Here is a 26,874-nt window from a genome sequence, read left to right on the forward strand (position 1 = left end):
CCATACTATTTTCCAGAGTGGCTGCACCAGTTTGCATTCCCACCAACAGTGTGAGAGCGTTCCTGTTTCTCCACATCCTCACCAGCACCTGTTGTTTCCTGATTTGTTACTTTTAGCCACTGTGACCAGTGTGAGGTGGTATCTCATTGTGTTTTTGATTTGTATTTCCCTGATGATGAGTGACGTTGAGCATCTTTTCATGTGTCTTTTGGCCATCTGGATATCTTCTTTGGAAAAATGTCTATTCATGTTGGTCTGCCCATTTCTTCACTGGGTTATTTCTTTTATTGGGGTGTAGAGTTTGATAAGTTCATAGATTTTGGATACTAACCCTTTATCCGATATGTCATTTGAAAATATCTTTTCCCATTCTATTGGTTGCCTTTTAGTTTTGTTGATTGTTTCCTTTGCTGTGCAGAAGCTTTTTATCTTGATAAGGTCTCAATCGTTCAATTTTGCTTTTATTTCCCTTGTTTTTGGAGATGTGTTGAGCAAGAATTGCTGCAGCTGAGGTCAAAGAGGTTATTGCTTGTTTTCTAAGTTTTGATGGTTTCCTGTCTGAAATTTAGGTATTTCATCCTTTTTGAGCTTATTTTCGTGTATGGTATAAGAGAGTGATGATACTCTACATAGAAAACCTGAAAGACTCCACCAAAAAACTGCTAGAACTGATACGTGAATTCAACAACATCGCAGGATATAAAATCAATGTACAGAAATAGGTTGCATTTCTATACACCAATAATGAGGCAACAGAAAGAAACATCAAGGAATTGATCCCATTTATAATTGCACTGAGAACCATAAAATACCTAGGAATAACCCTAAACAAAGAGGTAAAAGATCTGTATCGTGAAAACTATAGAAAACTTATGAAAGAAATTGAAGAAGACACAAAGACATGGAAAAACATTCCATGCTTATGGATTGGAAGAACAAATATTGTTAAAATGTTGGTACTCCCCAAAGCAATCTACATATTCAATGCAACCCCAATCAAAGTTGCACTGGATTCTTCTCAGGGCTAGAAGAAACAATCCTAAAATTTTTATGGAACCACAAAAGACCCCAAATAGCCAAAGTAATGTTGAAGAAGAAAACCAAAGCTGGAGGCATCACAATCCTGGGTTTTAGCCTGTCTACAAAGTTGTAGTCGTCAAGGCAGTACGGTATTGGCATGAAAACAGACACATAAACCAATAGAATAGAATAGAGAACCCAGAATTGGATTCACAAATGTATGGCCAACTAATCTTTGACAAAGCAGGAAAGAGTATCCAATGGAAAAAAGACAGTCTCTTTAGCAAATCGTTCTGGGAGAACTGGACAGCAACATGCAGAAGAATGAAACTAGACCACTTTCTTACATTAAATGTATGTTAAAGGGCAAATGGATCAACAAAATGTAGTATGTCCCTACAATGGAAGACTATTTGGTAATGAAAAGAATGAAACTGATACATGCTATAAAATTAGATGAACCTCTGAAACATTGTACTACCTACTGTATGATTCCATTTATATACAATGTCCAGAAAAGGCAAATCTATGGAGACAGAAAGTAGATTAGTGTTTATCTAGATCTGAGGTTGGAAGTATGATTGACTCCAAATCAACACAAGGGAACTTTTGGGAGGTGAGAGAAATGTTCTAAAACTAGATTTGTGTAATGGTACACGACCTTCTAAATTTAGTGAAAATAATTATTTTGTGCAGCAGATGGGTAGGGGTGGGGAAGTATAGATGAAACAAGATTGACAATGTATTTATAATTGTTGAAGCTGGTTGATTTATTATTATAATATGCAATTTCTTCTACTTTAATGTATGTAATATATATGTATAATTATATACTTTAATGTATGTAATATATATGTATATGTATAATGTATGTGATATATATTATAATATATATATTATTATTATACAATTTCTTCTACTTTAATGTATGTTTTAATATATTTTATAATAAAATTATTTTCAAAATAAATATTAAAACTAAATTAATAAAATGTAAGCTTGGTTTTCCACACTTCTGGTTTCTAAATTACATCTACCTCTTTTACACATACATGGCATAAGTCCTTAAGTGTCTATAATTCAACCATGAATTAACTCAAGTCCATTCAACTTAACAAATTTTTTTTTTATTGAACATCAACTATGTGCAGGGTTTTGTCTTGTTGCTTACTACATTCTTTTATTCCTCCAGTTCCTGGCTGGTTTAAGTAGATAGTCAATGTTATTGTCTTAAAATTTGGTGTTTTTTTGTTCCTTTTCACTGAAACTTTATTAGTGTCAATTGTATGAACTCAGACAAATTCTGTTCTAGATTTCTTATAGATGATGGGGGTTTTTACACCCACAATTCAAAACATCCAATTGCTAAAGTAAGATACCTTGCAATCTGGTAAGATAATTGGGTTTTGGAAAAAGTAATTAGACCCCTCAGGTGATGTCCAGCAGAGACAGTGATTCAATGCTATGGTCTGAGTGGCAATAAGGTCTCACTCTGGGAAACTGATTTACTTTATCTAGAGATGACATGGGTGAATTCCTCCCATCCAAGGGTAATTAATACATGTACTCAAGTGAAGTAGCTATTTGTAATTCTAGCTTCACTTATTTGAACACCTGAAAAAGAATATGGAATAGGAAGAATAGTTTTAGAATGTTTTGCAGTACTTGCTGCCCATAAAAATAGACTCGCCTATAATTGGATATTGGAGATACTACATTCACAGAACTTATTAAAATATGTATTTGGGGGAAATGGTTAGAGCCAAAGGAAGGGTGACTTCTTTCTCTTGACAGTCCCCCAGGGATCATCAGGCCCAAGTAGTCTTAACTTCTAGAATTTAGGTACAATGTCAAAAAAGTCAACATAAATGAAAAAAAATTAACTGTAGTGGTAACTACATAAGAGATAAGATTTTGAAATATTTCCAAAGCTCAACCAAGACATGGGAGAATCTTTGAAAAAAACTTTATCAACAAAACAGAACAAACAGACAGACAAACAAAAATCCTTCAGGTGTTTCTGAAATCTCCACCCTCCTTCATAGAGCTCAGTAAAAGAGCTCCAAGATTCAAAGAGCTCAGTAAAAATGCATTGAACTCAATGTTGAATTTATTAGCATTAACAGTAACTGGTGTAAGATAAATTGTATGCTTATTAATGATGTTATACCTCAAGTAATAACAATACCTAAGTATTGTGGTATATATAATCAAGGAGAAAGAAAAAGATTATACGTGTGTGTGTGTGTGTGTGTGTGTGTGTGTGTGTACACACATACAACTTTCATATGTTTAATTTTCTTTAATCTTATACACGTATATATTGTGACTAAGGAAAAAGACACCATCTCTGAGAGATTTGAGAATATATGTCACTAGAAAAGGAGACTACAGAGCAAAATAGGAAACAAAATATCCAGATGACACCACTACCCAGATGAAACGTTTGATCTGTTTCACCAAACAACCATCTGATTATTTAATCTATATGGGAAAAACTTTCAACTTGAAAGGAACAAGGCAACAGATACAAGTACATTAGTCATTGAAAAGATATGTGCCATTGGAAATTAAAATCGAAATTCTGTTTTGTAAATCAGTGTTTAGTCTTGATTCAGCATACTAATGTGTTGTTTGACCTTGAGAAAATAATTCACCTCTCCGTATTTCAATTTCTTCACTTCTACAATTGAAACAGCAATTAGGTCAGCATTTTCCCAATTGTCTCCTTCAAAATAAAAGTCTTAAAACAGAGCAGTGCTCAATCTGTTAGAATAACTAGACATCCACATGCAAGAAGAAGAAGAAGGAGGAGGAAGAGGAGGAGGAGGAGGAGAATTATTTAGACACAGACCTTACCCCTTTCACAAAAATCAACTCAAAATGGATCCTAGATTTCAATTTAAAATGTAAAATGATAAAACTCCTAAAAGTTGACATAGGAGAAAATCTAAGTGAACTGGGTTTGGCAATGACTTTTTAGATAAAACATTGAAAGCATGATCCACCTTAAAAATATTTATAAGTTGGATTTCATTGAAATTAAAAGCTTCTGCCCTGCAAAAACACTCTGTTCGGAGAATGAAACAAGCCATAGGCTGGGAAAAATACTTGCAAAATACATCTGACAATGGATAAGTATCCAAAATATACAAATAACTCTTAAAACTCAACAATAAGAAAAGAGCAAAACAATAAAAAAATAAGCAAAATATCTGTATATCTCACCAAATAAGATACAGAGGTGGCAAATGATCGTATGAAATGCTGCTTATTTTATCTTTACGCTTATTCCACATCATATGTCATTAGGAAATTCCATACTAAAACAACAAAAAGATACCACCACATACCTCTTAGAATGGCTAAAATCCAAAACAGTGACAATACCAAATGCTGGTGAAGATGTGGAGCAACAGCCCATTCATGGCTGGTTAGAATGCAAAATGCCACAGCTACTTTGGAAGATAGAGTGAAGCTTCTTACAAAAATATGATCCAACAATTGCTCCCCTAGTATTTATGCAAATGGATTAAAAACTTATATTCACAGGAAAACCTTCACATAAATGTTTTTAGCAGCCTTATTCATAGTTGTCAAAGCTTAGAAGCAACCAAGAAGTCCTTCAATAGGTGAATGGGTAAGCTAACTGTGGGGCATCCATACATTGGATTCAGTAATAAAAGGAAATGAGCTATGAAGCCACAAGAGTCTGAATGAACCTTAAATACATATTATTATTGAGTAAAAGAAAAGAATATCGCACATGATTCCAACTATATGATATTCTGGAAGGGCACAGTGTGGAGACAGTAAAAAGATCAGAAGTTGCCAGGCGTTTGGGGAGAGAGGAAGGGATGAATAGGTAGAGCACAAGAGAGTTTTAGGGCATTGAAATTCTTCTGTCTGATACTGCAGTGGTGGATACAGCTCACTATACATTTGTCAAAATTCAGAATGTACAACCTGAAGAGTGACACCTAATGCAAACTATAGACTTCAGCTAAAAACAATGCATCAATATTGGTTCATCAATTTTAGCAAATGTACACCAATGTATGCATGTTAATAATAGAAACTAAGGCAGAGGGAAGGTTAAGAGGGTATATGGGAACTTCATACTCTTTGAGATTCTCTTTGTGGTTCATACAGAATTTTAGATTTGAAAGACTGGGAAGGTCTGTGATAAGGAACATGTTTAACATTATTTAGCCTAGAATTTCCTAAACTTACTTGAACCTCAGTATTTTCCCCAGGGAAAATTATTATTATTATTATTATTATTATTATTATTACTGAGAGGGGGAGGGGCAGAGAGAGAGGGAAAGAGAATCCTAAGCAGGGTCCATGCCCAGCACAGAGCCCGATGCGGGGCTCCAACCCACAAACCGGGAGATCATGATCTGAGTCAAGATCAAGAGTCCCACACCTGACTGAGCCACCCAGGCACTCTTCCCCCAAGGAAAATTATTAACATCCTGAGGAACTAATGTTTCACAGAACATTCTTTGGGGATTATTGACTTCAATGATTATTATGATTCTTCCTAAATTTGAAAATCTGAATTTACCTGTTTTGTGAATTTCTTTAGTAGAAATCAATCATCACCAGATGATCTTATAAAGTCAATTTCTGACCCCGCTAAGTGAGAGCCAGATTCTAGGCCCAGTAGCCCCAGGAGAGGATGCTGGTGCCTTGTGAGCCCACTATTCAGCTCTGTGACTGGCACCTGGTTTTACTAGTGTTAGTAGTAGTGAGTTCATTATTTTGTTAATAAATTTTATGGAATTTAACAGGTTAGCTACTTATTAAATATAAAAGATCATATTCATGTCTAAGATTACAAAAACTAGTAACAATACAGACATTGCCTTGATATTATTGAAAGGATTTCTCAATCAATATCACTCCTAATGTGGGAGTTAACATGAGAGATCAAAGCTGGAAGTGGTGTTTGCATGAGAGGTGTGGAGTGTGGTTATACATCTTGAGGGCATTTACTCAATAAATACTCATTCACTGACTTGCTGATGATTTTTCATTGTGTCCATGTACATTGATTAAAATTTACTGCATTTTTGAAGCATATTTTTACTTTAATTTTCTTTCTGACTTCAGAGTTATCAAGTAATATTCTCTCTGATTTGAGGAAGAAAATTAATATTTCCCTATCCTGCCTCTTTTTCTAGTTTCTCTAGGCTAAAAGTCTTCTGTAGAAGTGTAAAAACAGTATCAGTGAAGAAAAAAATCTCCAGACTGCCAGAGAAGGGCCTGGCATGGCCGTGGGGGATGCTGTTCATTATGTGCAGGACTTTCTAACAGACTTGGGCCACTCCACCTCCAGAAACACCTTCTCTAGTCAGCCCTTTCAATGCAGCTGCAGGACGTGGCTGCCTGCAATGACTTTCACTGAGTCCATTTACCTCTAGTCACTTTTAACCTTCTTGTTCTTGACCCCTTTTCCTCTTTAATCCTTTCACTTAAGCTTTGGCATCTGGGTTCATGATGTTTTTGCCTTGATGATGTTTAGTTGGGTTTCTATGGCTCTGAGTGGTCAGCATTTTCCACCACTATCTTGTCCATGTTCAGTCTGTAACTTCTGCCACCACAGTCGGGGTAAGGTGTGCTCTTGCCTGTTCTCATTCTCAGTATCCCCACTGGCCAGGTCCTCCAGTGAAGAAGAGTTAGAAGAGGTTTGATACCTGCCTCTTAACATTTTCCCCACTCTGCTGCATAATTCCCTGTGCAGAGAGGTTTGGGGACACACTATGGATCTCTACAAGTACTTTCAACTTTCCTTTTTGTCTCTTACCTTGTGGGAACTGCTGAGGGATTAGAGGAAGAGAAAATGAAGAGACTCATGTTTATGATGTGCCCATTGCATCAGGAACTGTGCTACTTGCTCACTGAATATCTACATCACTGCCATTTCACAAAGGGGATTACTAAAGCCCACAGAAATTTACTTAACTTTCCCTATGGCAAAAGTAGTAAGGGGAAGAACTGTGATTTGAACACAGTTATAGGTGATACCCAAGCCAGTTTCTTTCCTCTACATCTCAGTGGAACATCTATTTATGGAAATAAGACCCAAAGTCTGGAGAATCACATATAATTAACTTTGAATTTCATATTATTTCATGAAATAATTTCATTATTTCATATTATTTTTATATTTAGTAAATGATAATACTGAACATATTTCTTCCTTTGTTTATCAATAAATATTTATCAAATAACTTCCATATGTCAGACATTCTTCCAAGCATTTTAGGATACATAAGTTTTTAAAAATGACAAAAATCACTGCTCTTGTATTGCTCACATTCTAATGGGTGAAGAATAGAAAATAAGCAATAAGCACAATAGTAAAAAAATAAATTGTAAAGTACAGTAAAATCTTGGTTTGTGAGCATAATTCATTCCAGAAACATGCTTGTAATCCAAAGCACTTGTAAATCAAAGCGAATTTCAAGAACCATTGGCTCAGTTGTGACATCATGTGACATCTGACATCACATATTGCAAGACATCACTCGTTTATCAAGTTAACATTTATTAGAAATGTTTGGTCGTCTTGTGGAACACTTGCAGAACAAGTTACTTGCAACCGAAGGTTTTACTGTATATTTAAAGTGTAAATAAACTGGAGAAACCAGTATAATAGAGCACTGGGTGAGGTTTGTTAAGTGATGAATCACTGAATTCTACTCCTGAAGCCAATATTGCACTGTATGTTAACTAAAATTTAAATAATAAAAAGAAAATAGAGCAAGATAAAGGGGGTCAGCATGGGGTGTGGTTTGGAGTGGTTACATTTTAAAATGGGGTGGTCATTGAGAAGATGACATTTGAACAAAGATTCCAAGGGAGGAGCTGGCTGGTAGCAGACTTTCCAAGGATGCTGGTAGGACTAGAACATAATAAGCAGTGTGGAGAGGAAGGAGAGGGTGAGAATACAGAGATACAGACACATGAAGGCCACTGGAAAGGCTAGCCCATTTCCTTTCTGCAGTAGGGAGCCACTGAATGTGTTTGAGCAAAAGAATCATTAAGTTTAAAAGAATACCATGTTGAGAATTGACTAAGATAGTTGAAACATCCAATGTTTCAATGTGCATTAACGATATCTCATGCAGATTTAGGCTAGATCTGATTTAATAAGATCAAAAACATGACAAAAGTTTATTATCCTCAGATGGACCACTGAGAAGAGCTGGTTGTATGTGAAGTCTAGAGTGTAGGGATGGGATGAGGGACATAGGGCAAAGCTGTGATTAGAGAAGAAGAGTGTGCCCCAGGCTTAGGAAACTCAGTCTATAACCTCAGCCATATTTCCAAGTTTTTTTCTTTGATATGCAATATTCTTTTCTCCATTTCGTGGAATGATTTCAGTTTAAGAAATTGAATTTGCTCTTAAAGATCCCATATTCCATTACACATAAAACTTTAAATTTCAATGTAAATGACAAAAGAAAAACCACTTTGGACCCAATTCAGATTTTAAAGTATCTATGTATCTATCTATGTATCTATGTATCTGTCTTCTATTTTGTTTTATTTTATTTATTTTTTATTTTTAATATAATTTGTCAAATTGGCTAACATACAGTGTGTACAGTATGCTCTTGGTTTTGGGGGTAGATTCCCATGATTCATCGCTTAGATACAACACCCAGTGTTCATCCTGACAAGTGCCCTCCTCAATGCCCATCACCCATTTTCCCCTCTCCCCCACCACACCCCCCATCAACCCTTAGTTTGTTCTCTGTATTTAAGAGTCTCTTATGGTTTACCTCCCCCCGCCCCGTATCTATTTTTTCCCCCTTCCTTTCCCCCATGGTCTTCTGTTAAGTTCCTGAAGTTCCACATATGAGTGAAAACATATGATATCTGTCTTTCTCTGACTGACTTATTTCACTTAGCATAATACCCTCCAGTTCCATCTATGTTGCTGCAAATGGCAGGGTTTCATTCTTTCTCATAGCCAAGTAGCATTCCATTGTATATATAAACCACATCTTCTTTATCCACTCGTCAGCTGATGGACATTTAGTTTCTTTCCATAATTTGGCTATTGTTGAAAGCGCTGCTATAAACATTGGGGTACAAGTGCCCCTATGAATCAGCACTCCTGTGTCCTTTGGATAAATTCCTAGTAGTGCTATTTCTGGGTTTTAGGGTAATTTTATTTTTAATTTTTCAAGGAAACTCCACACTATTTTCCAGAGTGGCTGCACCAGTATGCACTCCCACCAACAGTGCAAGAGCGTTCCTGTTTCTCCACATCCTCACCAGCACCTGTTGTTTCCTGATTTGTTACTTGTAGCCACTGTGACCAGTGTGAGGTGGTATCTCATTGTGTTTTTGATTTGTATTTCCCTAACGATGAGTGACGAGCATCTTCATGTGTCTTTTGGCCATCTGGATATCTTCTTTGGAAAAGTGTCTATTCATGTCTTCTTCCCATTTCTTCACTGGATTATTTGTTTTTCAGGTGTTGAGTTTAGTAAGTTCTTTATAGATTTTGGATACTAACCCTTTATCCGATATGTCATTTGAAAATATCTTTTCCCATTCTATTGGTTGCCTTTTAGTTTTGTTGATTGTTTCCTTTGCAGTGCAGAAGGTTCTTATCTTGATAAGGTTCCAATAGTTCATTTTTGCTTTTAATTCCCTTGCCTTTGGAGATATATCCAGCAAGAAATTTCTGTGGCTGAGGTCAAAGAGGTTGTTGCCTGTTTTCTCCTCTAGGGTTTTGATGTTTTCCTGTCTGACATTTAGGTCTTTCATCCATTTTGAGTTTATTTTTGTGAATGGTGTAAGGAAGTGGTCTAATTTCATTCTTCTGCATGTTTCTGTCCAGTTCTCCCAGCACCATTTGCTAAAAAGACTGTCTTTTTTTCCCATTTGATACTTTTTCCTGCTTTGTCAAAGATTAGTTGGCCAAACATTTGTGGGTCCAGTCCTGGGTTCTCCATTCTCTTCTATTGGTCTGTGTGTCTGTTTTTGTGCCAATGCCATACTGTCTTCATGACTACAGCTTTGCAATGGAGGCTAAAGTCTGGAATTGTGATGCCTCCCACTTTGGTTTTCTTTTTCTACATTACTTTGACTATTTGAGGTCTTTTGTGGTTCCATATAAATTTTAGGATTGTTTGTTCTAGCTTTGAGAAGAACGCCTGTGTAATTTTGATTGGGATTGCACTGAGTGTGTAGATAGCTTTGGGTAGTATTGACATTTTCACAATATTTATTCTTCCAATCCACGAGCATGGAATGTTTTTCCATTTCTTTTTGTCTTCTTCAATTTCCTTCATAAGTTTTCTGGTTTTCAGCATACAGATCTTTTAACTCTTTGGTTAGGGTTATTCCTAGGTAGTTTATGGTTCTTGGCGAAACTGTAAGTAGAATTGATTTCTTGATTTCTCTTTCTGTGCCTTCATTATTGGTGTATAGAAATGCAACCGGTTTCTACACATTGATTTTGTATTCTGCGACTTTGCTGAGTTCATGTATCAGTTCTAGCGGCTTTGTGGTGGAGTCTTTTGGGGTTTCCATGTAAAGTATCATGTCATCTGTGAAAAGTGAACGTTTGACTTCTTCTTTGCCAATTGTGATGCCTTTTATTTTGTTTCATTGTCTGATTGCTGATGCTGGGACTTCCAACACTATGCTATACAACAGTTTTGATAGTGGACATCCCTGTCGTGTTTCTGATCTCAGGGGGGAAAGCTCTCAGTTTTTCCCCACTGAGGATGATATTAGTTGTAGGCTTTTCATATATCGCTTTTATGATGTTTAGGTATGCTCCTTCTATCCCAACTTTCTTGAGGGTTTTTATTAAGAAAGGATGCTGTAGGGGCGCCTGGGTGGCGCAGTCGGTTAAGCGTCCGACTTCAGCCAGGTCACGATCTCGCGGTCCGGGAGTTCGAGCCCCGCATCAGGCTCTGGGCTGATGGCTCGGAGCCTGGAGCCTGTTTCCGTATCTGTGTCTCCCTCTCTCTCTGCCCCTCCCCCGTTCATGCTGTGTCTCTCTCTGTCCCAAAAATAAATAAATGTTGAAAAAAAAAATTTAAAAAAAAAAAAAAAGAAAGGATGCTGTATTTTGTCAAATGCTTTTTCTGTACCTATTGACAGGATCATATAGTTCTTATCTTTTCTTTTATTAATGTGACGTATCGCACTCATTTATGAATATCAAACCAGCCTTGCAGCCCAGGAGTGAATCCCACTTGATCATGGTGAATATTTCTTTTTATATGCTGTTGAATTCGATTTGCATGTATCTTGTTGAGAATTTTTGTATCCATGTTCATCAGGGATATTGGCCTGTAATTCTCCTTTTTTGGGGGGGTCTCTGTCTGGTTTGGGAATCAAGGTAATTCTGGCTTCGTAGAATGACTCTGGAAGCTTTCCTTCTGTTTCTAGGTTTTTGGAACAGCTTGAGAAGAATAGGTATTAACTCTGCTTTCAATGTCTGGTAGAATTCCCCAGGGAAGCCATCTGGTGCAGGACTCTTATTTGTTGGGAGATTTTTGATAACTGATTCAATTTCTTCACTAATTATGGGTTTGTTCAAATTTCCTATTTCTTCCCTTTTGCGTTTTGGTAGTGTGTGGGTGTCTAGGAATTTGTCCATTTCTTCCAGGTTGTCCATTTTGTTGGCATATATATGTTTATAGTATTCTCTGATAATTGCTTGTATTTCTGAGGGATTGGTTGTGATAAGTCCTATTTCATTTGTGACTTTATCTTTTTGGGTCCTCTCCCTTTTCTTTTTGAGACGTCTTCCTAAGGATTTTTCAATTTGGTTTATTTTTTTCAAAAAAACAGCTCTTAGTTTCACTGATCTGTTACACAGTTCTTTTTTTTTTTTTTTTTTGGATTCTATACTGTTTATTTCTTCTCTAATCTTTATTATTTCTCTTCTGCTGGCCTTGGGATTTCTTTGCTGTTCTGCTTCTAGTTCCTTTAGGTGTTCTGTTAGATTTTGTATATGGGATTTTTCTTGTTTCTTGAGATAGGCCTGGACTATAATGTATTATCCTCTTAGGACTCTCTTTGCTGAATCCCAAAGGGTTTGGACTGCCATGTTTTCATTTTCATTTGTTTCCATATATGTGATCTATCTTGGAGAATGTTCCATGTGCATTCAAAAAGAATGTGCACTCTGCTGTTTTTGGATAAAAAGTTCTGAATATATCTGTCAAGTCCATCTGGTCCAGTGTATCATTTCAGGCCATTGTTTCTTTATTGATTTTCTGCCTAGATGATCTGTCTGTTGTTGTAAGTGGAGTATTAAAATCCCCTGCAATTGGGGCGCCTGGGTGGCGCAGTCAGTTGAGCGTCCGACTTCAGCCAGGTCACGATCTCGCCGTCCGTGAGTTCGAGCCCCGCGTCGGGCTCTGAGCTGATGGCTCAGAGCCTGGAGCCTGTTTCCGATTCTGTGTCTCCCTCTCTCTCTGCCCCTCCCCCATTCATGCTCTGTCTCTCTCTGTCCCAAAAATAAATAAACGTTGAAAAAAAATTTATAAAATCCCCTGCAATTATCACATTTTTATCAATAAGATTGCTTATGTTTGTGATTAATTGTTTTACCTATTTGGGTGCTATTGAATTGGGTGCATAAACATTTATAATTGATAGCTCTTCTTGATGGATGGACCCCATAATTATGATATAATGCCCTTCTTCATCTCTTGTTACAGCCTTTGGTTTAAAATCTAGTTTGTCTGGTATAAGTATGGTGACTCTAGCTTTCTTTTGACTTCCAGTAGCATGAGAAATGGTTCTCCATGCCCTCACTTTCAATCTTAAGGTGTCCTCAGGTCTAAAATGGGTCTCTTGTACACAGTAAATAGATAGGTCCTGTTTTTTTCTTTTTTTTCATACATTCTAGTACCTTATGTCTTTTGATTGGAACATTTAGTTCATTTACATTCAGCATTATTATTGAAAGATATGGATTTAGTGTCATTGTGTTATCTGTAGTATTCATGTTTGTAGTGATGTCTCTGGCCCTTTGTGGCCTTTGCAAGATTCCACTCACAGAGTCCCCCTTAGGATTTCTTGTTGGGCTGTTTTCGTGGTGATAAACTCCTTCAGCTTTTGTTTGTCTGGGAAAACCTTTATCTCTCCTTCTATTCTGAATGACAGCCTTGCTGGATAAAGGATTCTTGGCTGCATATTTTTCCTATTCAGCACATTGATTATTTCCTGCCACTCCCTTCTGGCCTGCCAAGTTTCAGTGGATAGGTTTGCTACTACCCTTATGTGTCTACCCTTGTAGGTGAAGGACTGTTTTTCTCTAGCTTTCAGAACTCTCTTTATCTTGTATTTTGCTAGTTTCACTACAATACGCCATGCAGAAGATTGATTCTTGTTACATCTGAAGGGAGTTCTCTGTGCCTCCTGGATTTCAATGTCTGTTTCCTTCCCCAGATTGGGAAAGTTCTCAGCTATGATTTGTTCAAGTACAACTTCTGCCCCTTTCTCTCTCTCTTCTTTTTCTGGAACTCCTATGATATGGATATTATTATGTCTCATTGAATTACTTAGTTCTCCAATTCTCCCCTCCTGATCTAGAATTTTTTTTATCTTTTTCTCAACTTCATCTTTTTCCATAATTTTATCTTCTATTTCACTTATTCTCCCCTCTGCCTCTTCAATCCTTGCCGTCACTGTATCTAGTTTATTTTGTACCTCATCTATAGCATTTTTAATTCATCATGTGTTTTAAAGGCTTGTTATGTGTCCTGTACCTGCAAGCACTATATTAAAGAGGTGTCATACACTGTCCAGGGTCTGGCCCTTCAGGAGGTGTTTTTTGGAGTGTGTTACTTACTCTGTGTTTTTGTTACTCTTGTTGCTTTATCTCCCTACTCATAGTGATATTTTGGAACCTCCACTGGGGGGTGGGGGAGGCTTTGATTTGTTCATCGAAGTACCCCTGGAGAAAACAAACACCCAAACAACAACAACGACAATTGTCCCATACAAACAAATAAATGACAGGAGCATGGAAAAAGAAAAGAAAAGCAAACTGACCAGGCTGAGAAACTATATGGCTTCATCCAGAGAATAGAGAGAGGAAAATAAAGAAGGAGATATAGAACAGGTATAAAGAGAATAGATTAAATATGTCTGCTTAAACACACCAACAACCAGAATAACTGGATTAGAGGATATATTATATATATATACATATATACATATATACATATATATGTATATACATATATACATATATACATATATATGTATATATATATTATATATATATATATATGTATATATTATATATATATATAATAAGAATTGTCCAAGAATTAAATCAGAAAATGCAAACCCGCTGGGTGCCTTGGAACCAGTGGCAGTACTTGTCCTGAGGGGCTGTCTGGTTGGTTAGTGTCAATCTCCAGTGAATACTGGAGCAGTTACCAGGTGCAGTGGGGTGTGGTTTTGTGTGGGCAGGCCCTGCCTCCACTGTGGGCTCGCTGTTCATTCCCTGAAGCCCCACCTTGTTGGTGATGGGGAGAAAAATGGCGACACCCCAGTCTCTCTTCCCCAGACCCAGTGTCTATGTTCAGGCTGTTCTCACAGTGCCCTGGGCACGAACGAGGAGGTTTGTCTTGCTTTGCAGACTCCTGCACCTCCCTGGCACTCAGCTGGGATTTAAACTACGATGTCTTGAAAGGTCCCACTCCATGTACTCTGGTTCCAGGGAAATGCCTTCTGCCCTGCCGATAAATGGCCTCTGGCTGGCCAGGACAGGCAGGAACCTTTGTCCTTTGAACGGCTGTATACCTTCTTCCCACAGCACTCCAAGGAGGGGATTGCTCTCTCCCTCTGCAGACTGTGTCTCTGACCTAGTTACCAAGCCCAGGGTTGGCTCCCCTCCTCCCCAGGTGCACAAACTGGGCAGCCGGGCCCAGTCTGGAGAAAGCTCCACAGTTAGAGATTGGATCCTTCTCCATCCCCATCCATGGTTTTTCTCTTGTCCAGTTATAGTCCTACACTTTCAGAGCCTCTCTTTCTCTTCCCTTTGTCTCTCTGCAGAAGGGGATACCTCCCTTCTGTGTCTATGCTGTCGGCTTTATCTAATTTCACAATCATGCACCTATGGCCCGCCAGGGTGTCCCCCTGGGCTCCTGGAGACATCTCTGTCACTCTGCAGCCCGGACTCTTGGAATTCAAAGTCCTTTGGCCTCAGCACTGCTGTGTTTGAAGGATGAGGGTCCTGCCACTTCTCCACCATGTTGGATCTCCTCAGATTTTTAAAAATATTTTTTGAGCATATGCCAGTAGTTACATGAAATTCTCTTACTGCCCATTGATTGATTCTCTTCTATGCACTGTATTCCTTCCCTTTTTGCCTGTCTAGTTTCACTTGAATTCAAGACAAGATATTCAAATTCCAAATATTCAAATTATTTCAGACAGCTGTGAAAATTTTATCCTGTTTTGTTTATACCAGTTCTGTCACCCCAACTTCGAATTTGGGATGTGGAAGAGAGATGCTTCTAGTCTCAGAGAGCCACATGTGTTTCTCTCACATTCCTCTCCCACTTGTCTAAAGCATGAATCATATTTATATGTATTATAATAAGTTAAAAATACATATACCAAGCACCGTTTCAATTCAAAGCACCAGGCTGGGTAATGAAGTATGAACATGGGCAGGCCTATCCTCTGAGCTCAAGGAGTTCAAACTCTAGAGACTGTCAGTCCAGTGGGAATTTTATTACAGGACCACTGTTAAAAGCATTCTCTAATACTTTAATTCTGCACAGCCATTGATTCTGACTGAGGCATTGAATGACTCCTCTACCTGCCCTGGTATTAGGAAATAGACAAGAGATTAGAAATCCTTGCTAGCCACATTATAGCCCAGAGTCACCTTACACCTTTGGTGACTTCATCTGCTCATTATGATCCTGTAAAATCACTCTTGGGCTTCAGACTTGCAGGAGTATCTCTTGTGGTAGAAAGATTTCTAATTAACCCAGTATGTATCGATGTAGATTTAAACAATAAGTCAATTATACATTTTACCAAAAGATTTGTAATTGATTGCTCGAAGAGGCAAAAATCCTCTTCTACATTAAAAAAATATGGTTCAATTGATTAAATATTCACAATGCTACTCTTTAGGGATACAAGTGTTAGAGAGAGGTATCTTTGTATTGGGCTGCAGTAATAACTCCTATTAGCTCTGTGAATGAAAAGATAACATTATTGGAACAAAGGAGCCCACAAAGATAAAAATCTGTTTCGCAGAAACTGAAGGCAGTTCATTATACCTCAGGGCAGCGGTGGGGGGAGGAATTCATTGTCATTTCCTCAAGGGCATACCAAGGAGAAGAAAAAGGAATTGTACTTTTACATTTCCCTCTTATCAAAGGGACAGCTTTTAGATGGTACTGTATTTTTAAGTGCTTTTTCTATTTCCTGTGATTGTGTTCATGTTTGTGCATGCAAGTATGTATATAAAAATACTTTTGATAAATATTACTGTCTAATGTATAATACTATCTCTATTTTATCTCTCTATGTATCATATCTGTCATTTTTATCATATCTATTCATATATCTATCTGGCCATTTATCCTCTCTATCCATAAACACTCTAAGATAATTACATTTTTCATGAAAATCTCTCCGTTACTAGTTCTGCCTCACTCTCTTCTGAAAGGGCTGTGGTTGGGCCCAGGCCTCTGGGGCCACTGCCGCCTCATGTCCAGCTCTTTAGGACCATGGTCTCCAGGCCACCAGTGACCGGCATGGCTCAGGGTCAAGTGTCCTTCCTTGTGCACATTAATCCCACTGCCAGCGTGCTCAGGTTGTGGGAGGCCATGAAATGTCCACAGTCCAGCAATTTAATGTATTCTGATGTGCCCTCCACCACCTTTTGATCAAAGGGAGCTGTAGGAGAGAGACTGAGGCAATTCAAGCCAAGAAAGTGCAGCCTATTTCCAAAGGGAGCAGGTGTCGCAGTTTGAGAGCACCTAGACTTTCAGGCCCCACAAGGGCATAGCTGGCAGCCCCCAGGGGTAAGACGAGTGTGAAGACACTTGGCCTATTCCTGTTAATTGCCGCTGGTGGTCATCTTGCTCATGTGCCCAAGTACTGTGCCCTCAAGCCATGCTCTTACTGTGGCAATTTAGTAGCAGTGATTATACACGCTTGGCTTAAAAATGAAGCATATGCCTGGCAGAGCCTGACTCATTATTTTCTGATGTTTACATCCTGAACCGTCTATTCAGATAAAAACTACTGTGCATTTGGTGGTGGTGTTCGCATGCCATGCAGCTCAGTGCTGGAGTGCCGGCTCTGTTCTGTGCACGTGAAGGACTCACCTAGTTTCCGCAATGGAACCGCTGTGTCATACAGTGATGGGGCACGCTGACTTGCAATGTGTTTCTTTCATTGTCAAAGGTGCAGCTTTACCCTAAACACAGATTAAGTGATTAAAATGATTCAATAATAAAGGGCACTAGCTTTTGTAACACTCAGATCTCGATTCAAATAACTGTTCCACTACTTAGCAAATGGGTGAAACTGAAAGCCCCCCCGAAGCTCTGAGCCTCAATTTACACATCTATAAAGTGAGGATACAGTAAAACCTTGGCTTGTGAGCCTAATTCGTTCTGGAAACAGGCTTGTAATCCAAAGCACTTTTATATCAAAGCGAATTTCAAGAACCATTGGCTCAGTTGTGTTCATGTGATGTTTGGCTTCATGTACTACTTTTGTATTGCAAGACATCGCTCGTTAGCAAGTTAAAATTTATTAGAAATATTTGATTGTCTTGTGGAATACTTGCAGAATAAGTTACTTGCAACCCAAGGTTTTACTGTACTAACATACCACCCGTTACAGAGGACTGTTGTGAGAACTAAAGTAAATCATGTACCTAAGCTGCTCTTCAAAGAAATTGGCATGGCCAGAGTGTAAGAAATACTAGTTAATACTATTGGCAAATCTGTCTCCAAAGCTCATTTCTGTGAACCGGGTAGTAGGTGACTGTGCTCCTGCTGATTTATTCAGTAGCCACAGCAGAATCTATCCTACCTGACAGAATTTTTTACCTGGAAGGGGATGTTGCCAGTGAGATTCTAAAATGTGGAGTTGGCTGAGTGGGGCTTTGGGCAATGGAGACACTGATAGTTCAGGCTACAAATATGGTCACCCTTATTATGTGGTGGCAAAACGTTTGGTCAGACTGTCACCTGCCACACAGACCATGTGCATGAATAAGTAGTAAGAAAAATTCAGAACCATGTTATGTGGTTATAGATTTTTCCCCAAGATACTGAGACTACAGTTAGCCAGTCTGCACCCAGAGACAGGAGAGGTATTTTTTTTACCATTCAAAATTGACTAAGAGTCCTGTATTCTGAATACATGCAGAATTTTAAAGATAAATGTATTTTTACCACACTGAGATAGGTAAGGAGAGTGACATGAAGCACAGACTTTGCCTTTCATGTGTATATGTATATATGTATATATATGTGTATATATATGTGTATATATCTTTATGTGTATATACACATATATACATTTTATATATGTGTATATATGTATATATATACACATATATATACATATATATACACATATATACATATATACACATATATACACACATATATACACATATATACATATATACACATATATACACACATATATATATACACATATATATGTGTATATATACACATATATATATATACACATATATACATTTTTTTAATCTAATTATATGAGATATGATTTTAGGACTAGAATCTTCTTTCTCTAATGAAGATATAACTGACTTCTAGTCAGGAAAAACCATTACATCTTGGTTACCTCTATAAACATTGAAATCATTTCACTGGTCTCTCATTTTTCCTGATTTCTGTTCTTGCATTTTAATAAATTACAAAGGAAAAAGCCCTCTAAGACACAGCAGACTTCCAAGCTCCAAGAGGACCTGAATTTGGAATGTCTAAGGTGGAAAGCTCTGATAATAAATTTGCTCAAATCAAGTAAAGTTCCCCCTCCTAACATGCATAAAAATGATCACCATAGTTTAGCAGCATGCACCAGACGTTGTAATTTGCCAGTCTCCTTTAATCTACTGATAAAGTAAACAACATATGATATAAAACAGAAGAAGGGGGGAGGAATCTGCCCACCCCTGCTATATCCCCTTTTGCCTTTCTTGTTACCAGCTTCAGTGGAGATGAGAAGACTATAGTGTTTTGTGGGCCAAACTTGGCTCCTAGGCCAGTTATGTTCAGCCCAGTGTTTTAAAAGATTTTCTAAGTACTTGTTTTTAAGCCAATGGGTCTGAGACTATAAGGAACATGTTTGTAGTTAAGGACATTAGGTTTTTTTATATTGTTGCAGCAAGGGTGATTTCACTCTGGGGAAACCTCAGGGGTATCTGGGGAAGGGGTTGTTAAGAGGGTATTTCAGAGGCTAGATGATTCTAAGGGGGAACTCAGAAGTGGAGACTAGATTTGGATTTGGGGCTATCAAGAAGCTAGGTCAACTCAGACCCTCCTAGTTCCTACCTAGGAGGCAGGAACACTAAAGTGAGTCTAGAGGTATAGCTGCTGAAAAAGAGCATCTACTCAGAAACAGGTGATGTTCATCAGCAGAGGAGGACGGCTAGTCATTCTTGTGTCATGGAGTGGCCTTATCTGTGTCTTGTTCTGGACATGATCATGGAGCGACCTTATTTACACATCTTCTCTTGAGGAATATGATCCGGGAACACTGTGGTCTGGTTCTCAACAGTGGTCTTTTTCTTTTTTTTTTTTTAATTTTTTTTCTTTTTTCAACGTTTATTTATTTTTGGGACAGAGAGAGACAAAGCATGAACGGGCGAGGGGCAGAGAGAGAGGGAGACACAGAATCAGTAACAGGCTCCAGGCTGTGAGCCATCAGCCCAGAGCCCGACGCGGGGCTCGAACTCATGGACCGCGAGATCGTGACCTGAGCTGAAGTCGGACGTTTAACCGACTGCGCCACCCAGGCGCCCCAGCAGTGGTCTTTTTTAAATTTCTCATCATCAACGTTTAAAAATCAGGAGATCTTCACCTAAATGTAGGTTTGTCTTATTTTGGAAAAAAAAAAAAAAAAGGAAATATTGGGCAATGCTGGCCTTTGTTTCCAGATTACACAAATTGTTTATCTTATTTCCAGTTGGCCACAGTCTCCACCTACTTCTTAGTATTTGATACCAGGTGAACTTTATTCTTTTATTTTATCTCCCTGGCCTTTATAGACATATGCATTTTGCACTTCTGGTCTAGATAATTAGCTAGCTACTATTTTGCAATGGCCTTGGTCTTGCCAATTATTAAAAATGTTTAATTCTCAAAATTCCATCACAGTTATTAAAGTGAAATCATTTACCATCATTTAACTAAATCATTATGCATTCAATTTTGGCCTGTATTACTTTTAGGAAAATAAAATGAAAGCATCATATATCTTATTTCAACTGATTGATCAGTCTCTAAATGGCTCAGGTGATTTATGTTGAGTTTAAAAGATAGTAAACTGGAACACACTGTACCTCTTTAGAGCTAACCCCCAGAGGATGCCTTTAACTTGCCTATCAGTAGGACACTTGAGGACCACTGACAAAATAATCTCACTCAATCTGGCTTCAATAAAAGAAATTTATTGACTCATATAACTAAAAAACCAAGGGGAAGACTTGTCTGTGCAGCTAGATCCAAGCACATAAATAGAACCATTTCTGGATGCAGTCTTCTCTCATTTCTCATCTGGTCTCCTTTACATTGGTTCCATGCACAGCCTGGAAAAGGCAAATATATATGAAATAATACAAATATAGTTTAATGTGTGAGTGTCTCTTTACTTTTTGAAAGCTGCACATTCATGTTTTGAAAGTTCTCAATTCAATTTATCTGTCTTACTCCTTCTATGAATAAATTAATAAAATTTTTCCCATCTCCTCCCCTCTTCTCGTCTCTCCCACCAACAAAATTAATTTTTTTTATTAATGAAAAATCAGCGATGTTGACTATATTTTAGACACTGTGCAGTGATAGGAATGCTAAAGCAAGCACAGTACATTCCCTTCCTTCAAAGAGCTGATCGTTCATTAGGGGATTCAGACAAATAAGTAAATCATTACAGTCTAATAGGATGAACACTATTATAACCATATGTGCATGGGGCTAAGAGACCCTAATAAGTTATTAGATTTAACTCTGCCTGCAGTGGGGGTGAGCAGGGAAAGTTACATATGGCAAATACTCACTGAGAACCTACCATGTTCTGGAAGGTATGCTGGGGTGTGGAGTTACAACGGAGATAAGAAAGCCTGAACAGACTTTACCATCCTTAATAGATGAGGAGGAGTTTATCAGATGGACAGCTGTTGGTGACATTCCCAGCAATGGAATAATCATATATGCTAGGATTTGGGGATATCCCTTGTCTAGAGAATGCCAAGAAGTTCAGTGTGCCTGGTGAGGGTGAAAATGGATAGAAAGAAACCTGATCACAAAAGGCCGCAATGAATGAACAGCAGATTGCAAGAAATTAGGAAGTTTGAAGTGTGTTAATTAGGGGAGTAATGTCATCAAATTCTAGTGTTTATGTGGAAAAGATTACAGAAAGCTGAAACATGGGGATGCAGGCCATTTGGAGACCATTATACACATCGTTTTTTAGTTGAGGGTTTGGACTAAGGCATGAGAAATGGAGGGGAATTTTAAGAGATACTATAGAAGTAGAATTAATGAAATTTTGTGAAAATATGAGAGTGAAGGCTGAGCTCATTCTTGGGCTTTGGCTTTTGGTGACTGGATGATTAGTGGTACCATTAATAAAGACAAGGGAAAACAGGAGCAGAAGGTGGATGGATCATGTGAGAAGGGGAAGTAATTAATTGCATTTGGGGATATCAAGTGTGACAGCATACATGACAGAAAGCAACTGGATGCATGGGGCTGAAACTCAGGAAACTGGAATGAAGAGCTATAGATCTATTGATAGCACTTCAACAAGGGGATTGAAGACAGGGAGAAGTTAGGATTATTCAGGGAGAGTGTTTAGAAATTTTTGAGGGAGGGGCACTGGGGTGGCTCAGTTGGTTGAGTGTGAATTCAGCTTAGGTCAGGATCTCCCGGTTTGAGCCCTGTCAGGCTCTTGGCTGTCAGCACAGAGCCCGCTTTGGAGCCTCTGTCTCTCTCTCTCTCTCTCTCTCTCTTTGATTCTCATGCTTTCTCTCTCTCTCAAAAACAAATGAGACAGTTTTAAAAATAATAATAAAAAAAAACTTTTGAGAGAGACAAGGATGGTGCCTGGAGTAGACCATGCTTTGAAAGTACTAGTTGGGCAGAGAGAACCAATGGGTAAGGGGGACGGGTAAAAGGAGTGTGATTTTCTAAAGACAAGGGAAGGAAGTGTTTCAAGAAGGAAAGTGTGGACAGGAATGTGAACTGTTGCAGAGAACTGGAGTAAAATAAGAACAAGAAGTAGTTTTTAGATTTGGCACCTTGACTGTAATTGGTGCATAAGGAAGGAGGTCAGTTTAAAAATTCTGAGGGTTGAAGAATGAGTGGGAGATGAAGAAACAGTGAGTAGGTTGCTTTTTCCAAAAACTTGGCTATTACGGAAAAAAGGGTGAATGCCATAGGACTTCTCAGGGCAGAAGACTAACCTTTTGTTTGTCTGTTTACTGTTTTTTATTTCCTTTCAGGTGGAAAGACTTGAGTGTTTGTATACAGCAAGGTACGGCCATGGACAGTAAGCACTTAGGTGTGACAGGGATTCCTGGTGGGAGAACAAACTGGAGGCAGAATCAAAAACAGCTAGAGCCAACGGCTCACTGGTTTGCAAGCCTGTCTGTGCAGTGGGTTCACCCGGGAGCTCTAACGAAATGCCAATGCTGAGACCCTATTCTGTTCTGACAAATTAAATCAGAATTTCTGAGGCTGGGGCCAGGGCCTGGCTATTTTCTGAAATTATTATTATTTTTTTTCAGATAACTTCAACATATACTCACCACTCCCTAAACAAATAAGATGCTTCCGACCTTGTCAGAAACAATAAAGAGTGAGAAATATCTTCAAGGCTAGAAAATAAGGACTAAAATCATGAAGGCAGTTGGAGATGGTTCTCTCCCAGCCCTGGACACTCGTCAGGCTTTCTTTTCATGTTTCTTTCTGTCATCAGACAAGTTATAGAAGTAAGATATGGAGGCCATGAAAGTGGTCCACAGGAGTGTCAGAGGGTGACAAAGGTGAAGTATTTGTCTTCTAGGCCCTGGGTTTCAAGGAATCGCATTAATTTTGCCAGAGAAGGCTGGAGAGGTATTTATTATGGTCAGTTTTCACTCAAGGGAGATGGGATGTCTGTTCTCTTTGATCACTAAGGACAAAGGAGAAATATAATTCAGCAAGATGCAAATTAAATACTGAGAAAAACCCTCTAGTCATATATATGGGTTTTGAGATGATGGAAAAATGAGGAGGATATTTCCTTTAGAAGATGTAGGCAATATAGACATAAAAATGGAGTAAATGAATTCTAGAGATCCTTTTGATCCTTGGGAAAACTTTATACTGAAGGGGTTTCATAAGCTGCCTGTCATTTCCGTGAGGAAGGCCCAAGACAGAGTTGTAAGTCTTTCAACAACATTCTCCTGACACACGCACGCACATGCATACATACACACACATATACACAGACATATGCATATACGTGCACACACATGCACACACACGATCATGGAGAAAGGAAGCTAAACCCCAAACCAAAAGACAAATATTTGGGATTTTTATCAGTTATGAATATTTTCGTCTGAGGCAGCAGAAAATGTGACTCCAGGGACTAAACAATTAGGAGTTAGTCACATGTTATAATCATGGACACAGCTGTTAATGTTGGTTCGGTGACGAGGCCACAAAACCTGTGATCCACTTGCCTTCGCCTTGCATCCCACACTCATCACTGCATGCTGGAAGATGGGCATTCTGCTTCTTGGTCTCGGCACATACTTAAGGCTAGAAGAGAGAAGGGCAAAGGGCTATGCAGACTGTGACTTTTCTGTTTCATCTGGAAAGCAAAAGCTCTCCTGAAGTCTCCTTCGGTGACTTCTGCAAAGGGCTCCCCGACAGATTGCTAAGTGCTTGTCCAACATTTATTCGCCCCTATTCCTCAATAACGGAATCCAGTTTTAGTTACAGGGTCACTGTGCTCAGCTAAAACACTATTCTGGACAGAGCCTTAACATGAGTGGGTTCTGCCCTGTGGCTGCTACTGTTTCTGGGGTGTTTTCCCCTGCATGTCCCTGGGCTGCCTAAGGAATTGTTTTATCCCCTGAAACCCATTGCCTGTGGGGCAGTCTTTCCTGACCCCAGCTTGCTCACTTGTACAGTCTTTCAGCAACTTCTGTGGATGTTTTGAAGCTTTGGAGCCTAATGAGGACTAAATTTTCCAGTGTTGCCTCAATATTCCACCTTTTTCTGCAGGCGTGGGACAGAGCTCTGCTAATTGTCTTCTGTTCAGAACTGCTCAGCTGTGTTTATAACACTTTGAACTTGCTGCTTTTATTGTCTCTTGTTTCTCTAAAACTTGCAGGCATCTTTTAGCCCAGGCAACACCTGAATGTGCTGATGTTGTCTCCCCACTTTGAAAGCTCGTTCAGTTCCCTTGAAGTCTTTTTAAAATACGTTCAGCCTTTGGATGAAATACATACATTCAAGGCTATCCACTCACTGTTCCTTACCCCGGAAGGCAGGGTGGAATTTGGGCAGAGAATCTAGCATTTCCACTTAGACTGAGCATGAATAATTTAAAGGTAAATCCCCTCTAGTGTCTTTAGGGAGGAATGTAGGTGCCTTGACATTTGAAAGCAACAATGATTTTTCTGCCCAATAATGCATAAAAGGCCTATAGGTGAAGGACTCTCTTTGTCCTAAAGTTGAATCCTTACCTCAGCGACAACTGCTTAGAAAAATTACACCTTCTAGTTCCAGGTCAAGCTGTGGAGGCTGGCAACTTCTCTACACACTGTCTCTTTGCTGAGGCTTTTACACTGTTTTCCAAAGCTCTAGTGCACACAGCTTGGTCTCTATAGAAACAGCAGCTCACTGTGGGCAAAGTTGCTGTGAACCACCAAGATGAGAAATCCCATATGGCTGTGCCTCACGCCTAAAGCTACACACCTTGGTAACCACAGCTAAATGCTAAATAAATATGCAGTTGTAAGAAGCACCTACTCATCTCAGAACAGCCTCTCTATGTGGCCAGGGTCAAAGTTGTGCTTACCGAAGTCCACACCTAAATGCCCATGCCCTCGTCTCAACTAAAGACTTACCACATCATTTTGGTTGGGTTCTCAAATTTCTGGCTGAATGGATGTTTCTTCCCCCTGCCCAAATATTGAGCCGATAAAAAAACAAAACAAAACAAAACAAAAAAACAAGCCATCCTCAATAAGACAATATGTCTCCCCAGAATTAGCATACTGAAACTTAATCCCCAGTGTGATGGTATTAGGATGTGGGGCCTTTGGGAGGTGATTAGGTCTTGAGACTAAAACTCTTATGAATGGGATTACTGCCCTTATAAAAAAAAAAAAGGAGGCCCCAGAGGGCTCCCTTGCCCCTCCTACCACATGAGGACAGAGTAAAAAATGGCCATCTATGAACCAGGAAGTGGCTCTCACCAGGCACTGAATAATGCTGACACCTTGATGTTGGACTTCTCAGCTTCCAGAACCATGAGAAATAACTTTCTGTGGTTTATAAGCCACCCAGTGTGTGTTATTCTGTTATAGAAGCCCAAATAGACTAAGACAGGATGTATTGGAAACACATAGCAAGTCTGTTATGAGTAAAGCTATTGCTTAGAACATGATATATATCTATGGCACGTGTTTTCAAATAGTCCCCACCCTGAATCTGAAAGGGCAGACCGCTAGCACCACATGGCAGGGAGAAGAGCAAATTCCTGGGGTCTGTAAACAGCCAGAGTCAAAGAAAAAAGAAAGAGGAAAAGGGTAGCACACGTGCTTGCTTTATGTCCCAAACTTACCAATTAAATTATTTCTTTTCTGGGGGAGAATGAATATTACAGCAAGGGAACCCTTTCCATAAGGTAGGAGAAAATAGGATCAGAAAGGTGAAGTAATGTGTCCAAGATTGCAGCATTAAGTAGTATGAATACTGAATTTGAACCTGGCTAAACAACTCCAAAGCCAGTGTACCTTGATATCTAGGAAGTGGCTAACCACTTCTTCGTTTGCACCCTCTGTTCTTTATACATAAAGCTCTTATTATGCCTATAATTGTACTTTGTTGTAGTTGTTCACAATGTGGCTGACTCCACTACTTTGCAGAGACTGTAACTGTGTGACCTTGGACTCTCCAGGTGCTGGTACCGTGCATGAAACACAGTAGGAATTGAATGCGTGCTTGTTGAGCTCAACTGAATGGAGCTGCTGTCTTTAGAAGGAACTCATGATTGTTTCTGTTCTGATTAAAATTGCTGCATAACAAATTAATCCCCAAAGCAAGAACTTGAAACAACCACTTGAAAAAACCGTTTCCTGGATGATGTTGTGGGTCAGTAATTCTGGGAGGGTTGGGCTAGACTTGTGCTTGCTTGGGGTCTCTCCTATAGTTTTAGAAGATGTCGGCATCAGTCATCTGAGGGTCTGGCCGGGCTGGCATCCAAGATGGCTTTCTCTGGGTGGCAGCTGAAGCTGACTGTTGGATAGATGGAAGTCCATGAAAAGTGTCTCCTCTTCCTGGGGCTCTAGGGTAGTCAGACTTCATCCATGGTGGCTGACTTCCCCTGAACAAG

The 26,874-nt window shown here is 38.9% G+C and overlaps 1 long non-coding RNA gene across 1 annotated transcript; it reads left to right on the forward strand.

The window, feature by feature from the left end:
- Positions 1 to 22,428: 22,428 nt before the first annotated feature.
- Positions 22,429 to 23,126, forward strand: LOC123382830. The gene is made up of 2 exons (XR_006591861.1): positions 22,429 to 22,794; positions 23,048 to 23,126. It is a non-coding gene; the product is annotated as an uncharacterized LOC123382830 (long non-coding RNA).
- The last annotated feature ends 3,748 nt before the right edge of the window (positions 23,127 to 26,874 follow it).

Source organism: Felis catus, chromosome F1 (genome assembly GCF_018350175.1).
Source record: "Felis catus isolate Fca126 chromosome F1, F.catus_Fca126_mat1.0, whole genome shotgun sequence".
NCBI classification, from domain to species: domain Eukaryota; kingdom Metazoa; phylum Chordata; class Mammalia; order Carnivora; family Felidae; genus Felis; species Felis catus.